Source organism: Ctenocephalides felis, unplaced genomic scaffold (genome assembly GCF_003426905.1).
Source record: "Ctenocephalides felis isolate EL2017-DRISC unplaced genomic scaffold, ASM342690v1 CF-g0.4_SCAFFOLD_03571, whole genome shotgun sequence".
NCBI classification, from domain to species: domain Eukaryota; kingdom Metazoa; phylum Arthropoda; class Insecta; order Siphonaptera; family Pulicidae; genus Ctenocephalides; species Ctenocephalides felis.
Genome location: NW_020539725.1, coordinates 53,177,660 through 53,193,455, shown reverse-complemented (window position 1 = coordinate 53,193,455; position 15,796 = coordinate 53,177,660). Strand labels below are relative to the sequence as shown.

At 30.6% G+C, this 15,796-nt stretch overlaps 1 protein-coding gene across 1 annotated transcript in view; it reads left to right on the top strand.

The window, feature by feature from the left end:
• The first annotated feature begins 6,901 nt into the window (after positions 1–6,901).
• Positions 6,902–15,796, top strand: part of LOC113386249 — a 169,627-nt gene continuing 160,732 nt past the window's right edge. The window contains exon 1 of the mRNA XM_026624039.1: positions 6,902–6,949. The gene's annotated coding sequence lies outside the window, so the exon portion shown is untranslated. The remainder of the gene's footprint in view (positions 6,950–15,796) is intronic.

The following is a 15,796-nucleotide window of genomic DNA, read 5'->3' as shown; positions in this document are numbered from 1 at the left end:
TAGGTGTATTATGTTGATTTTTTGTTTTTTTAACAAGACCTTGTAATCTAGGGAAATACACTGAATTTTCTGAGCAACAAGTTAATAAGACAATATTTGTTTCATTGTTGTGGGCTTATAGTTCAACAAACAAAAAGGTCCACCAAATTCAAAAATAAGTAAAGTTAAGAATTTTTAATAACAATATTTGAAAGTAAAGGGCAAAAGATGTGTAACCAGCCATCGCCTTGCTTCTTACGCCCCGCTCCACCCTATATTATATTATGATAAAATTACTGATAATTTAGACGAGGGTTGTTAGTGATATTAAATAGAGGGTTGCAATGCTAACTATTACGGAAACATAAATCTGGCGAAATTTATATAAACGGTCACGACCAACGAGCCGATAAGATGTCAGGGATGGGTTTGATGATAGTTTAATTATCCTGTTATAATAAATCATGTTATAGGATATTATATATAATAATTCATTAAATACATATATTTGTATACTAAATGATATACTTCTCTATTAATAAGTTTATCATAGAATACAGATGTAAATATCAACAACGTGTAAAATTGACCCTTTCCACTCGCAAAATTTGCATGTGCAAAATTTATATATGTATATATATATATATATATATATATATAAATGGAAATACTACCCCTATTTAAAATTCAAGCGTAGGTTGCTCAGAAAAAAGCGAGTGAAATGAATATCTTTAGATTACTTTTAATTTTGGAATAAATTATTGGATTATTTCTTACGAATTAATTTCTCAACAAATTGAATTAAACTTTTCCTTATTATTGCGTTCAAGACAAAAAAAGAACAAAAAAATGTTATGTTTTAAAATACATTGTGAAATAAAATACTATCTTTAAATATAAATATAAAAACGTACCATAAAAATAATATAGCATTTGATGCTTGTTTAATTTTATAAATTTTATATGTGTAGTTGTTGAAATTATTCACAACTCAATACTGAAATCTCAAAATTTAGGTAATGGACTAGAAATCTTAAATTTTTTTCAAAAACCATTTTTATCAGTATTTTAATTCATAAAAAGTGTATACCCATGGAATATATCTTTAACATTGTTTGAAAGTGGAGCTATCATTTAATCACTTTAAAAGAAAAAATAAGACATTGGACCTGTTTGCCTCCTGGCCGTTCCATTTTACTTTGCCTATGGGATAAAAAAGACCAGATGATAAATTCCTGAAAAATAGAAAAAACACTGGGAGTTTTACTGATCATTGTCAGATAGTTGTTTGATTGTTAAGTGTTATTTGTTGTGATTTAATTGGTTTGGTTTTCACAATATAATTGCTTAAAGTCAAATTGGACCTTTATGATTCTCCCTACCCTGCGATGTTAACTCAAACAAAATTTATCAATATAAAATTAGAAATAGAGTTTAGATCGATATTATCTATTTGCTCGTTATTGTTTACTTTATAATCTATTTCTATAATTCGTTAGCGTTTTTTAAAAATATATGGTGGGTATAAGCAATATACTTACTCTTCATGAGGTTCTATAGTAATCTGGCGAAACGTTTGCGGTCGAGTTTTTCTTATTGTCAAAGTCATTTACTGAATTGGAAACTCAGCTACCTATTTCGTTAAAGCAAATAGTCGAAAGCTCTGAATTTATTATTTCTATTTTATTTTATTATATAAAGTTATTTCCAATACCATTACCATGTTTAGAAAATAGATTCGTTTCCAGATTCAGTTTGAACTTATTTCGATGAACTAAACTTTATGTCCAATAAAATAATGCAATGATTGTGAAGCTAGTAGTGTTTTGCAAAAATTATACTTACTCATGATTTATAGACTGATAGTTAATCTTATATCGTCATTGGATACACACATATCGATTACTACTTTAATATTTATTCTTCATGTTTTTTTGTCAAAATATTAATTGGCGATTACGTTGTGTTTCTTTGATATTATTCATATCGCCTGAGAAAATAATGGTATTCCAAAAACTTTTCTTCAATTTTTCCATTATGTTATGAAGTCTTAATTAACTTCCCGTAGGGTAAGTTATAGTAATCGCAAACTAATCGAAAATGAATTTTTTTATATATCTTCACGTTTCAAAGGTTTCTGAATATTTTGGCATACCTTAGAAAAAATTGATGTATGGGTGTGTGTGTGCGGATACAATTTTTGGTCGACGATTTCGGGAACACCGATCAACCGATTTGAATAATTCAAGAAACATTCGATTCGTATTGATAAAGAGACGTGCTGATTAGTTTTTGCCGAAGGCAGGTCTAGCCGTTTTGAAGATACGGAGCAAAAAGTGTAAAAAGTAGCAGGTTCTGCGAGAACAAATTGGTCGATTTGAATGATTCAAAAACATTCGATTCGTATTGATGCGGAGACGTACTTATTAATTTTTGGTATAGGCAGATCCAGCCGTTTCGAAGATACAGAGCAAAAAGTGCAGAAATTCCGATTAGATCCTAGACATCCGCTCATAGCGTTGTGCGTGAGCATGTCGTTATAGCTGAGTTGGTTGGCGCGTCACCATTCGCGTTAGTAGATAAGAAAGTCAAGACTAATTTTATGTTTCTATAGTTGATACTACATGAACTATTTAAAGTTGTTAACTCAGTGCTTATATTTCGCGAACGAAAAATTGATGCATTTGAAATAAAATATGTTCATTCCAATAATAAGTCCGTTTAATTAGATTTTGTTTATACATATTTCATTCAAACATATATAAACAACGTCGTCTAATCTAATAAGTTTTCACATTTTATCAACAAGGAACAATTAATGAAAATTGTAGTTTTTTTTAATATTTATTCATAGACATTTTTGTTGACTGATTATTTTCATTCTTCGAAAGTTTAATTACGGTACGGAAAGTTCCAGCAATTTGCCTTAAGGCACAAAGGTTCATCCTTTTATTATAACATCAAAATTAACAATAATCAAAATATATTATTCATATGTCTCTAATAAATACATCCCTGTAACCCTTCACCCTGCACTTCAAGCAAGAGCAACTACTGAACTACTATTTGCTTGTATCCAGCACCTCCTTATATCTACAGGAATTAATAGTCGTTATGCTAATGGCCCATTCTTGACCAATTCAAAGTCCCATGGGTCGCTTTTGGGATATCTATTGTAATGATATTCAAGTAGTTACGAGCAATTACGGTTCGATGCATATTATCGACGACATATCGATCCATTGTCATTTTAAGTAACATTTATCATATGCTAATTAGATTCGTGATTGATTAAAAAATATTGATTGTATACATACTAATTAATAATGGATTGTGTAATTATCTGTTGTGTTATGATGTATGATTGCTCATAATGAGTAGCTGGATATAGGATGTGCTGTAATGTAATATAATTGCTCAAAGTCAAATTGAACCTTTGTGCCCCACACTATTCTATGTTAGTTTTACTGTAATTGTTGTTTGAGTGCACATCTTTTGGACATTTAGCGCGTCTGTTGTTTCCAAACACACGCACGTAAAAAATGCATTAATCAAAAACGTCTTTCAGTTTTCTTTCCAAACATGCATTGTTTTATGAACTTCTACTTGTACATGTTTCATATTTCATAGGGATAAAATATGTGAGCTATGCGCACAGAATGCAAATAAGTTTTCAAGTTTCTTCTTATTAAAGAAAACACATTTTTTATGAAAAATATTTCGCAAGAATAACGACCATGATCATAATCCTATTATGAAAATAATGTCTGGCGGATGTAGTTGCTGTTGAAGTTTTTTTAGTTTACTAAATCTGTATTACGTCGCATATTACGTAAAATATTCTCATATTTTACTTTGGTAATTATTATGCACTTTTTAAAATTTAGATATGCCTTAAGAAGTTTGCACAATTAATAAGTCCATAATAAACTCCACTTACTAACGATACGACAGAATTGTAGAGAATAATCCCGGTTGTCTGGTCTATTATTGCGACTAAAGAACATTTAGATAAATATTTGTGATTTAAAAATAAGTACAACAAAAGAATAATACATCATCTTACTCTTCTGTCTACATAAAACACAATGACAATTTTGTTTTCTTAGTTATTACGAAATCCATGACGGAATCAGAACTCATACATTAGTAATTCTTTACACTTTCTTCAAGACTGGACGAGCTCCGATTATGTTTTATTTGTTTTGGTATAAAAAAGAAGCACTTTATGTAATAGAATTTTCAACATTCATTGTAGGAGATGAAAAACACATTAGTTTTTAATTAAATTGTTCCAAGAAAATAATTTTCATGGAAAGTTTTTTCGGACATAGAATTAATATAAGAGTTGGGTCAGGCCGGGGCACAAAGGTCCAATTTGACTTTGAGCAATTATATTGCAAAAACCAAACCAATTATATAACAACAAATAAAACATATCAAACAAACAACTATTAGACTATGTTCAGTAAAACTCCTAGCTAATTCATTATTTCCTGATAAGTGTAAATAATCGACTTAATTAATATTTTTTTATTCAATTATGATCTGCATGTCTACCGGTCTGAATGTTTACCGGCCTAATGGTTCTTTTATAGACCTGGTCTTTCTATATCTGTCCACTTGCATTTTTTGCAATTACTATAGCTTACCATACAAAATTTTTAAAATATTAAGAGTTACACACTTTGGGTTCGTGGCTACTAGACCTGAATCAGACATCCCGGGTTCGATCCGGCTTCGATGAGTCTGATGTCAAGCAATAGTGACATATGTTTGACTTGGAAATATAGATAGCCAAGTGAAAATAGACCTAATCCGACATTGCTGCATCAATAAAATATTTGCCCTATTACAGATAATAAAATTTATCACACAGAGATGATACAACTGTTTGGGTTGCCATTTGTAAAACAGACGTAACATTAAGTTAAAAATTACCCAAATAGTTTATAAGACTCCTAAGTTCTGAGTTACATATTTTGGTTCAATGGTTGAAAGACTCCAGCTTCAGTTGGTGAAAAACAACTTTAAATAGTTAAGGAACTCCAACTGTGTTTATTTTGGAGAAAAACAGCTGCAAGAAAGGAAACTGGTAGGGTACTGATGTCAAGCAGTGGTCACATCTATTTCCACTTACTAAGATAGCCAAGTGAAAATAGCCCTCATCCGGCATTGCTGCATCTTTAAATAAAAAAGCATAAAATATTCGCCCTATTACAGAAATTGTAGTAAGAAAAGTATAGAAATTTTATTAAATTCTCCAATAGAGATAAGACAATTGTATGGGTTGCCATCAGTAAAACTGACATAGTATTAATTCAAATCAGCCAAGTAGCTTATAGGACTCTTAAATTCTGAGTTACATATTCTGGTTTAATCGTTACAGAAGAAGAGTTTCAGTTTGTGAGAAACAGTTTTTGATAGCTAAAGGAGAAGTAGCTTATAGGACTCTTAAATTCTGAGTTACATATTTTGGTTTAATCGTTAAAGAAGAAGAGTTTCAGTTCGTGAGAAACAGCTTTTGATGATTAAGGAACTCCAACTGTGTTCGTTTAGGACAGTGATTCCCAAAGTGGTCCACATGGACCTCAAGGCGTCCATGGCAACTTTCAAGGAATCCACGGCATGGAAAACCAAATTTAGGGGTCCATGAAATAAACATGGGGGTCCACGGCATATTTAGAAATAAACCAAAGAGTAAAGAAAAACATTACATATGAATGGTAAAGTATAGAAACAATGTGTATTAAGTTTCATCAAAATCGCAACATGAACTTTTGAGAACATACCATCTGTTTAAATGTTAGTATTGAGCGCAGAGCGAGCCACCCATCAACCTTGCATATCTCAAAAACTATTAAATGTTTCAACTTTAAATTTTTGTCATATATTTAGTAAAGTGTAGTAACAATGTATATCAAGTTTCATCAAAATCGAATTGTGCATTTTTGAAAACGTACAATCTGTTTCAATACTAGTATTGAGAGCGAAGCGAGCCACCCATGGATCTCGCATTTCTCAGAAACTATTGAATGTTCCAACTTTATATTTTTGTCAAACGTTTAGTAAAGTGTAGTAACAATGTGTGTCAAGTTTCATCAAAATCGACTTATGCATTTTTGAGAACGTACAATCTGTTTCAATACTAGTATTGAGAGCGGAGCAAGCCACCCATCAACCTCGCAAATCTCAAAAACTATTGAATGTTCTAACTTGAAATTTTGGTCACAATCTTGGTAAAGTGTAGTAACAATGTGTGTCAAGTTTCATCAAAATTGAATTATGCATCTAAGAACACACCATCTTAGGATGGTTGGAGGAATAGTTCAACCATGAATTCAGAGCAATTTTGTGGGTTGATTTATTATTTATAAAAAACATCGCAAGGGGTCCACACGGCACAAACAAGTTTGGGAACCTATGGTTTAGGAGAAAAACACCTGCAACAAAAGAAAACGGTAGGGTACTGTGCTATTAGTATAAAACAATTAAATCAGACAACTAAGTAGTCATAAATAATGAGACACAAAAAGAACTGAAAACCCAAACAAGAGCTCCTGCGCGTGCGCACTACAGGTGAGGCACGACTTCTGTTGATGACTTTTCGCCGGCACGTTGCTCAGTACTCATCCGGTATCTATACGAGACGGTTGTTGCGAATTTTGCGCGAAATAATCCAATTTCGTAACAAATTTATCATACGTATAAGCTTTTTCAGTAGATTCTGATCATGTGTCTAACCTGACTTATTACCTACTATAATTCAAAACCAGTTCTTTGATGATACTTTGCAAAGCCGTACACGTTTTCGCTTGTTCGTTTTTGCTGCTTGAATTAATCATGCAATTGCAAAATGTGGTTTGATGTTTCTGGGTATTAATCATACGGAAAGTATTTGCAATTCGAGTTTTTTGTTTTATGGACTTGTATGATGTGTTGTTTAAATAGAAGATTATAAGGACTTAAGGTAAAGATTATATAAATATATTATGATATATTTGTAAAAAACGTTTAAGAATGTTTTTTAATGTTTATCTATTTCTTATGTATCACACATTTATTCCTAAGAAATGTTAATCTATTGCCTACACTTGACATACATCTCTATTTAAAACTATTGATAAGAATTTATTAAAAATGTACTAGAATATGTGATTGCAATATCATCTTAGGGAAGATTTGAAGATTCACAACTTATCTTAAATATTTTCTATAATCATATAATTATATATTGAACTCACATAGTATTATTTCTGGATACTCAACAGCATATAGAGTTTTAATTTATACATAAATCATATAATTATTCTGAAATTATTTTGGTTTACATTGATGTAAATATTTAAAAAATAGTGAAAAGTAATAATATGAGAAAGATAGTTATGGTTAATAGTAATTCTAATTTAATAGATCTATTGAGAAATATATTAGTAAAAAGTAGTGAGCAATATCAGAAGGAAAGTTATGGTAAATAAAATAATTTTTAAAAATAAAAACGTAAAGATTGCTTCTAAATTTAATGTATACATTTTTTGTTTAATATTGTGATAATAATAGGGAAATGAAACGTTATTCTATTCTATTTTTGGCTAGGTTGCATTTAGTTAACAACAACTAATGATAAAATTCCTAGTATATTTGGAAATTTTGTATTTTTTTATTAATTTGATATATTGTTGTTAAAAATAATTCCTGTGATAAAGTATATTTTACGAATAGTTGCATATCAATATCATTAAATTATTTAAATTAAATTAAATAAATTATTTGAATTTAATTGATTTGGAAACGGTTTGATAGTATGTATTCATTTATTACATTAATTCATGTTGCAAGTGGAAATTATATAAATTAAAAAAAAATATATTAAAACATCAAAAGTATCCTGATCTGTTTTTAATACTTCAATTTCAATAATCTAAAATTGAATCTCTATATCTATTTTACTTTTTTGGCTTCATTTTACTTAATTTACTTTATTTTTACTTAGTCTTTATATCTTTTTTATCGATTTATTATCATTGCTTTAAATTATATTCATTTTCATCAAATTTCTACACCTTATTACGATTATCAATTTCAATATCGCAATTTAAGTATGTATTGAATTAACTTGTATCCAGTACCAGGACTCGATCCGGGTACCCCAGGCATGTTAAATTTAGCTATCTAAATCATTCAATAATCTATCAATTTTCATTCAATAATGTATCAATATTTTCAACATTGAACTTATATAATTTCTTAGAAACTGCATATGTCGATCGACATAAACAAATCTATGTCAATATTTGCATGTGTGCTATTTAAAATTGCGGCGTGTGAGGTATCCATGGCAACTGCTTGAAGTTATCTGTAAACAAACTGCAGAACAATAATATACGAATCGATGTTTTTTTAGAAGTATGAGTATTTTTAGACTTTTATTATAATATGTATATTAATCTCATACACGTATTTAGAGATTCTCAAACCATCTGTAAAAAATACATGCACATACTTACCAATTTTTGGTAATTTTTTATAAGTAACTGCAAGCTTCAGAATCGCAGTATTTTTGCACTTCACTCTTCTCTGATATTTACCAGGTACATTATTTGCGCCGAATGAAATAATGCTCCTGATTTCTCTACTCTTCACCTGCACTTCAAAATGTATACATAAAACTAAAACATTATCATGCTCGGAATGGTTCAAGAATTATTCAACAATAAGCCGTCATGTATAATTCAAGTGCGAAGTGACTTTAATTATATACCTCGGAATGATTTAAATGTTGAGTGTTGACTTGCTCAGATTAAAAGACAAAGGGAAATAAAGAAACATTACAAATTTTATATAGCGTACTTTGCTTTTTATATAAATGTGATGTCACATATAACTGTTAGAAATTATAATGAAAATATATTTGAGATAAGGTAGAGCGAGGCATACCGCAGGTAAAAAGGTCCAGAGCCAATATCTCAAAAACAAGAAAAATTAGTGGGGTGCATGACATCATGCCTTAAGGCAAATTGCTGGAACTTCCCGTACCGTAATTAATAATCTTAATACGAAACTAAAAAAAAATACACAAAATGTGTACACAAAATTGATGTATTTATGTCCAACAAACATTTTTGACTGCCAAATGACATTATTTTTATTGAGAGTCCAGAACCGCTGGATCTACCTCACCAAAAATTTAATTAGTTCTTCATCTTATCAATACAAGTAAAATGTTTTTTGAATTATTAAAATCGGACGCTCCGTCTTCTTAAAAACCGAGTTACCGTTTTTGGCACTTTTTGCCCCGTATCTTCGGAAGGGCTAGACCTGCCTTTGCCAAAAAATAATCAGCACGTCTCCTTATCAAAACGAATCGAATGTTTTTTGAATTATCCAAATCAGTTGATCGGTGTTCCCGAAATCGTCGACGAAAATTTGTATTCGCACACACACACATACATCAATTTTTTCTAAGGTATGCCAAAATAATCAGAAACCCTTGAAACGTAAAGATATATAAAATTTTCCGTTTTGAAATTTGAGTTTTTGATCAACAATATTTGAAAGTAGAAGGAAAATAACGTTGCTATCGGGAGATAAAGGGCGAAGTTTGAAAATCTATAACAAAAGTATTTTCTTTCGTTGTTATTTTTTTGGCTGTGAGCACTGTTGTTTAGTTTACGAGATCGAGTTTTTTTTTTCGTGAAAAACTTAACGATCGGGTTTTTTTCGTGAAAAGTGATCTGAAAGAGTAGGTTTTTTCATTTCGAATTTTAAAAATTTAATTGATGTAATATGTGTTTCTGATAACATTTTCTTTTTATTCTTTTTATTCAAACTTTTATGATTTTTAAGTATACGTAATTGTTGATTTTAAGTTAGATTTAACACTTTTTCATATTACCTCTATAAAAGTTTACACGTGGATGGGGTAAAAAGGACCAAGAGAACCCTCACTCTGACAAAGCTGTAAACAATAAAAAATAGTAAATAAAAAAATAAATTAAGTTAAAAAAGCAATTTTACAAGAAATAAATTAAATGAATAGTTTTTCCAAGTCTGCTGATGAATATTTCTGACGAAATATCAGATCCAGGTTATATATAGTGTCATCTCTGTACAAAATTTGCATCTGAAATGTATATCTTGCAGTCGTTGAATAATGTAGCTATTATTTTGTAAAATCCATTAAAATTAAAAACACGACATTAGATCTGGTGCCTATTGGCAGTTCTGGTTTACCCCACCTATAGGGTAAAAAAGATCAGGTATCAAATTTTTGAAAAAACACATTTCTACAATGATTATTTAGTTGGGAGTTTTTCTGAAAACAGTCAGTTTGTTTGATATATGTTATTTGTTGTGATATATTCGATTTGCTTTTCACAACATAATTGCTCAAATTCAAATTGGACCTTCGTGCCCCGCTCTATCCTCCTCACTTTTCTCAAATCTCAAAATTACATAACTATAAACTTAAATTCCTATCCTATACCCCACGGCGCAGCTTAAAAATACTATTAAAAGTATCTACGTCACCTGACAGTCGCTGCCATGACGTGATTTTGCATTTAATTTGAACCTGACATCCGACAAAAGAAATTGCAGAATAAATTGTAAGTCGTATAACAAGTATTTACATATATATTGCCTGCTCGCAAAGCCAACATATAAATATCATTTTCAAATAGTATCAATGGATGCTGACGGAGTTCGCTCCACAGACGATTTCAATTATTATTTGTACTTTATGTGCAAAATATGACATAGAGTTATGAAAAATGAAAAATGAAAAATATTACTTTGTAATTGTAATTGAAACAAAATCATAATAGAACTTGCTTCATTATGTAACTAGTAAGAATTGATTATTTTTTCATTTCGGTAGGAATCACAATCTGTTTATTTCGTGAAGGCATTGTATAAATGTTTTGATGGTTTATTTTTGAAGAAGGCTATATTAGTTTTACGAGCAATGCTCGGATATCTCATTTTATTCTGACCTATACTTCTAATTGAAATGGATATCACTGTTGATATAAGGTTGCAAGAAAAGGGACCTGAAGAGGAATTTGAACTGGGAACATTGTAGTGGGAAGTCCTATGCCCAATCACTACCCAATTTTTAAAACTAATCATGTATTTAAAGTGCACACGTTGAATTTCAAATATTTATTAAAAGTTTGAAACTACTGTCAATGAATCAATGTGATAAAAAATGTATTTGCGAAAGTTCATGATTTTGTTTAGTAATTCGTCTACAAACTTACCCAAAACTCGTATCCCACAACTTTATTCTACTTTTCAAGTGTTTCTTCCAAATTCATTTACCGCTCAGTTGTTATTTCTAACAATGCACATGCAGTAGTTTTTTCGTATAGATTCGTTTGTTTTACAATTTCCAGTAATTGTTTCTCACCACAGTAGTCGCGGAACTATTTCAACTGAACTGTTTTATTTTTTCCCTTTCATTTCATCCCTTTTTGCCTCTCGTGCTTCACATTTCGGTTCCTTAAAATACTGCACTTCGCACAAAACACCACTTGAGTAGACTGAGATCTGGGGTAAAAATAAATCAAATCAAATAAAATAGTACTTCATTAAATATGCTTTTGCACGAAATTATTCACATTTGTAGATAAAATTTAATCATTTTTAAATTGACGTATAGTAATCATCCAAAAATTGAAAATGAAATTTTTTTCATATCTTTACGCTTCAGAAGTTCCTGAACATTTAGGCAAACCTTAGGGAAATTTGGTGTGTGTGTGTATATATATGCCGATACAATATTTCGACCAAGATTCTGGGCGCATAGATCATCCGATTTGATTGATTCAGAAAACATTCGATTTTTATTGATAGGGAGATTTGCTGATTAGTTTTTGGTGAAAGTAGACCCAGCTGTTTCGGAGATACGTAGCAAAGAGTGTCGAAAATGAAATTATAGTAGATTTTCTAGAATTAAGATTTTATTTCTGCTGGCTAAAGTTTATCTGGATAATTAATAACTAGGTAAATGTTTATTACATTAATACAGATCTTGTATGAACAATTGTGTAATAATTCAAATGTTTGTACGGAAGTGCTATATGTTTCTAATTAGAATCGTATTAGAATTTTGAGATTTAAACTGACAACTAGTGGTGCTTGGCATCAAGCCCTATGGCAAATTGCTAAAATTTCCCCGGCCCCTGCTTGGAATTTTTCAATACTTTTACAATTTTACAATCCTGATTAAATGCGCCAACTTTTGATGAAACTTGCCAACACATATAAATACATTTTTATTATTTGAAAGCGTATCTCTTGGAGTCGATCGATTTTAAGTTTTGAATCGGTTTTCACAGGAATGGGGCATCCGATTCGTCGACAATACAAACCGAATATTTTTTTAATCATTCTAATCGGATGCCCCATTCTCGGATTCCTCAGTTTTTTGCAAAGGCAGGTCCAGCGGTTTTAGACAGAAGGTTTTCGAGTAGTAATTTTTTACGCTCTTGAAAATCAAGATAAATTATCCAGTCATCTCTAGTCAAGTAGAATAATGAATAGTAAATTATAAATAACTAGGCGTAAGTGGCATTTGGTTTAAGGAAAGTTTAAAACACTTCCCAATATGTGTAAATAACCTAAATCGATTAATAATTGCAACTTTTAAATTTGTTACAATAGAAGTTTGAAGTTTTGACGGACATTACTCCAAACCTTAATGAATTTTTATAAAAGAAGCACTTTCCGTAAGCCTAAATAAGTTAAGAAAATAATTGGCAGTTAAAACAGTTTATTGGACATATTTACATCAAATTATCAGATATTTTATAGAGATTTTAATAATGTGTATACATTTTGTGTAAATTTCTTCAAATACCGAAATTTTTAATTACGGTACGGAAAGTTCCAGCAACTTTCCTTAAGGCACGATGCCATGTACCCCACTGGTTTCGATAATTATTTATGATAAAAAAATCCGGATGCTCTTTGCCAAATACTAGCCGGTACGATTCCTAACAGATTTTTTTCAAACGATTTTAAATATTTAAGAAAGTTAAAGACTTTTTGCCAAAACTTTAATGAAATTTTCTGCACATTTCTGCTTATTGTTAAAAAACGGATTAACTGATCTTCTCGCTCAACTAATCTACTCGAGGCTTTATAGAGATTTATAGGAATATTTTAAAACTTTTGAAACCGGTTCAGCTATTTCTGAGAAAATGTGGGCAAAGGGTTAATTTTAGCTCACACACATATATGCTTCACCCATTTTTGGAACCAAACGATTCAGAATGACTAGAAACGTCTACAAATGGGATCATCTGGCGTAAACATAATCTTTTCCTTGGAGAAGTTGAATATGTAAAGAGTCAATTCTTTCTACTATTCAACTGGGGTAAAATAAAAATAAATAGATACCCTGCTCCCCGTCTATCGAAATACTCTTTCTTACTCCTTCAATCGGGTATTTTTCTGGTTGTCAGCGCTTCTTTTTAAATTGCGTTCTCCTTAGTAGACGCTGCAGAGCAATAGAAGCGGCACGACGTGAAATTTAGATAGAGGACCGAGAGACTGGATAGAGAGAGGACTTGAGGCACGTAAAACGTGCTCATTTTCATAGAGAAATGAAATGGCCGAAATAATCTGTGACTTATTGCGTTCGCCTGTAATTGAATAATGTTCCGGATTTAGGGAAGAATATATACGAGTATAAGGAAGTGGTAGAAGTAATGGGAGTAATGGCCAGCGGAAAGTTTTCTGAACGATTTAATATCGGATCGCATGGTTGACGCGGTGTAGGGATGCAAAACTGGGTGTAGTACATTTATGTAACTGATAAATCTATTCACTTCGAAAACCAGCTGGAATATTTACTAAATTCCCGATGACCTAAGGCATCTCCGATATGTGGAAATAATTGACTTAATCAATAAAGGTTAGCTTTTTAAAAATTGTGACCATAACATTTTGAAATTTGGACTTGGCCTATTGTTCCAAGCTTAGCTGGTTTATCATAATTGAACCACTTATATAGCCGTATTATATTTGAGGACGTATATTATGATCATGAGCAGTATTAAACGAACTTATTACAAAGTTTCATAAAAATCGTTTTTTTACACAATTAATTATCAAGAAACTGCCCGACCAATCTTTACCAAAAACAACTCAGAATGATTTCAAATTTATACCTTTTGTACGGTAATTTTAAAGACGATTCCGGAATTTTGTGAAAAAGTGGATGAAGGAAGAATTTTGAATTTTTCTGCAAACTCTAAAGAAACGGTTCGCAAAACTGATCATTGTGTTTATTGAGTTTTATTGAACGCTTTTCAAATTTTAAGCCTCATAAAAATCAGTCACATATTATCACACATGATTTTTTCAATGTCTACCGATGATGTCAACCGATTCAGGATGATTCGAAACGTCGAAAAAACATAAAATTAGCTAACTATTTTTATTAGGAAAAACAATTTTTTTGGGTTGTTAATACAATCAGCCAATTCTGAAGGATATTTTCAAATATTTGAAAAATAATTACATACATACTTTATGCAACTAATTAATTGTATTTTTCATATCTTCACGTTTTGAAGGTTTCTGAACATTTTGGCACACCCCAGAAAAAATGGATGTGTGTGTGTGTTTTTATGCCCGCATTTTTTGTCCACATTTTCGGGCGCACGGATCAACCTATTTGAATGGTTTAGAAAACATTCGATTCCTATTGATAGGGAGATGTGCTGATAAGTTTTTGGCAAAGGCAGGTCCAGCTGTTACGAAGATGCGGAGCAAAGAGTGCAGAAAATACAAATTGAGTTTTTGAGAGAACGGAGTATCCGATTTGAATGATTTAAAAAACATTCAATTTGTAGTGATTGAGAAAAGAGGTGATTAGTTTTTGGCAAAGGCAGGTCCAGCCAAATACAGAGCTAAATGTGCAAAAAATGGCAGTCTTCGAGAGAACTAGGCGTCTGATTTGATTTGATTCAAAAAACTTTCTGCTTGTTCTAACCAAATAATTGCTTTTGGAATTTTGTTTTTGTATACCGAAAGCAATTCAGATTTTATTTTTAATTGTGACTAAAGTTCTAATATTCTTTAAATAAATAATTTCAACTTTGCAATCCAGTTTATATAAATCTTATTAATATTAGACAATGTTACAATATTTATAATAATCTATTTGAAAACACTTAATATTTTTCGATCATTTCGTTACGGTACGGAAAGTTTCAGCAATTTCCCTTAAAGCACGATGCCATACACCACTAGTTTATTAATTGCCTGAACTATATATCATCTAATTTAGCTGTGCATTCTGGTTCCAATAAAAATTTATAAATTGATTATCTTTTCAAATAGTTTATTCTATTGCAAAATTATAATTGTTGTTTTGTAATTAAACTATCTGAAATTGATGAAATGTATTGATGGAATTTACAAATATTGTTTCGTTAACAAAAACATTGTTACAGTCATTAATTCAAATAGAATGCTTTATGACATCGTTAAATATCAAAATTTTATAATGTTCACTGTATAGATCGGTCAACCGTAAATTGTAATGGTAATTTATCCAATCAAAATTGGTTTATTTTTTGTTGCAATCGGAAAGTAAATTGGCAATTGCAATTACTATGTCTTTTAAATACGGCGGCTGCGCTACTTAGTATTATATTTATAGATATTAAATTATAAGTTATAATGTACCATGAAAATTTAAAAATAGTTATATTGAGATACTATTACTGAATGGAAATATTGTCAAGTTATTTTTGCTCTAAGGACATTTTTCAATAGAAGAATACTATTTTATTTATGCTTT